Consider the following 2576-nt stretch of genomic DNA (forward strand, 5'->3'; position numbering starts at 1 on the left):
GGGGCCGCGGACTGAGCAAGGTGACACCCGCGGGGAAACAGAGCTGGTAGGCGGGGCCGGGCGCGCGCCCGGCTGGGGACATGGTCTGGGAAAGCTCAAAATCCAAAAACAACGGCGGAGAAAAGAGACGTCACTTTAATTATCATCAAACTTAATCCACTGGAGGTGGGGAAAAACAGGGAGGACGGTGGTGGGCCTCTGAGGGTGTGCTACATTTTAGTGGCCGTGGCTGTGAACTTACTGATGATGATGTTGGTTGCGCAGTTGGTACCCTCAAAGTGATCCCCCTGATAATCTACTTTATGCCTTCCAAAAGTTTACTCTGTTAAAAAGCACCTGCCTTGGAGCTCATCGCAAAAAATGTGTCGTACAGACAGGAAAGAATGAAGAGCAAAGCCGTCTAGGAATCAGACACAAGAGGTGTCACAGTATTGGCTACGACACATGGTGGCCAGGATGGATGTTCCGATATATGACACTTTCACATGTTGTCCAATGAAAATACAGTAAAAGTGACAGCTGGCTTTCAAAACAGAGCTGGTAGTTCCCAAGCACTTTTTGCTTGAAAACATGCCGTCACTTCAACCGTGCAGGCCCACAGTATGGTGCTGCACATAGCTCAGGACTGACGACATCGAGAGACACTCGGCATGGGGTCGAAAACACTGTAAGAAAGGATCCAGGGTGCAGGCGTGTGTGAGTCGTTGGTGACTTACCATATAAGGTGGACGTTCGATGGTCTGCTGAACTCGGCAGGGCCAAAGCAAGACTAACCATAACCTCTCCGGGGGGTCTTCAGCATCCTCACTTTGCAGATCACCCACAGAGTTCTCGGGTACACCCAGGATCTCCCTCTGAAATTTGATAACAGAGAATCAAATAACGCATACATTTGGAACATGGCATTCTTCCCTTTGTCACCAAACACCAAATTTCACAACACTGACCTACCACACAAAAACACACACAAGCATTGAAGGAAAGAGGCGGCGCGGCGGTGCGAACTCTAGCGGCGACTCGAGTCGGCGCACGGCACGCTCAGACGTCGTCAGTACCCCTCGCGACAGGGACAGGATGGGCACGGTTACTCGCGATCGGAGAGCCCGCGGTCTTTTCGACCTCCAGTCTCTATCTCTCGGATATACACGCGACGATACTTTAGAGAGCTCTGTAGACTTATTTGGTCTTCGGGTTTGAAGACGAACGGCTCCGGGAGCCAATCAGAACACAAGATAGGGAGCAGCTTCGGCTATCACGTGACACCCACCCCGGACGCCGGGGAGCTCTCCGATCACCCTCCTCACTACGCCATGATCGCCCCCTTTGCTCTCCGCGGCTCCTCTCCGCTCTCCGCGCTATTCCTTGCCGGCGATGCTATCGCCGCGGCGGGGGTCGTCCACGGGACGCTGGGGAGCTGTCCGACTCTCCCTGCGACCCCTTAACTACATACACCCGCCTTCTCTCCTCCGCGGATCACTGCTCTCCGCAGTTCCGCTCGGCCCGCAAACACGCGCGCCGTGTTGCTTTATGATATCTGCACACACACGCACGCACGGGGAGCGTTTTGCGTAATATTCACCGTCAGCTTCAATATTTATTTTTCTTTTCCCCTGCTGCGCGAGCGTTTCGATATTATAGCCCCACCACCCCCTTTACGCATGTGTGTGTGTGTGTGCGCACGTGTGCGTGAGGGGTGAGGAGGCAGAGTATGTGTGAGCGTGGGTGCTCGCACGTGTGTGAGCGTGTGCTTCCTCGAGGTGCGCTCGTGTGTGTGTGTGTGTGTGCCGTGCATGTGTGAGTGTGTGTTTCCTCGAGGTGTGCCGGGCGAGTGTTGTTTTATCGCTATCCCTTAATTAATCATAACACAAGGTGGCCGTCCCGTCCGCGTGTGCCTGGCGGGGGAGAGAGAGAGAGAGAACGAGTGAGAGGGAGAGAGCGAGCAAGAGAGAGAGAGAGAGAGAGAGAGGCGAGCAGGCCGCAGCTCCCTCGCACGCACCCAGCGTTATTGGTGGGGGCGGCGAATATGAAAACGAAGCAGCGCGGCGCTAAAAATACAAAACGGTACGAGGAAGCACGCGCGTACCTCTGAAATTCTCATAACGAGTGCGAGCGAGAGAGGGAGAGAGAGGGAGAGAGAGTCAGAGGCGGGGAGAGCGGCCAAAAAGTCGCCGCATGCTTGATTTATGAACAAAAAAATCAGAAGAGCGCAAAAAAGAAGGTTTGCTAGAAGAGGGCAGCGGAGCGGCGGCAGCCGGCGGCTGGTGGCGGTCGGCCGTCAGCGCCTGGGAGGTAGACACTCCCGCCCGGCACCCCTGCGCAACGGGCCTGCCGCCGCCAGGCGCTCACGGTTACCCCGGGCTGCAGCAGCCGTGGACCGAGCCGAGTGACCCCGGCCGGCCCGCCCCTGGCACCTTACCTGGCTCTCCTCCTCGCCGCCAGATAGCGCCAGCGACGGCACCGCCCTCCCGCGCGCGCCACGCTCGCCTCCACAAAAATTTCAACAAAGGATTTTAATTAGCCGCGTGTTGCGGTACGGCGCGGGGGCGGCGCGGGGGCGGCGCGGGGGCGGCGGGGGG

General features: G+C 57.1%; 1 protein-coding gene across 2 annotated transcripts in view; it reads right to left on the reverse strand.

The window, feature by feature from the left end:
* Nucleotides 1-1024, reverse strand: part of LOC113213388 (loricrin) — a 166264-nt gene extending 165240 nt beyond the window's left edge. For both annotated transcript variants that reach the window (XM_052269465.1, XM_052269463.1), the window contains exons 1-2: nucleotides 948-1024; nucleotides 717-854 (exon numbers count right to left, since the gene is read on the reverse strand). The gene's annotated coding sequence lies outside the window, so the exon portion shown is untranslated. The remainder of the gene's footprint in view (nucleotides 1-716; nucleotides 855-947) is intronic.
* Between the last annotated feature and the right edge of the window lie 1552 nt (nucleotides 1025-2576).

Source organism: Frankliniella occidentalis, unplaced genomic scaffold, assembly GCF_000697945.3.
Source record: "Frankliniella occidentalis isolate FOCC.00 unplaced genomic scaffold, Focc_3.1 Scaffold93, whole genome shotgun sequence".
Classification (NCBI taxonomy): domain Eukaryota; kingdom Metazoa; phylum Arthropoda; class Insecta; order Thysanoptera; family Thripidae; genus Frankliniella; species Frankliniella occidentalis.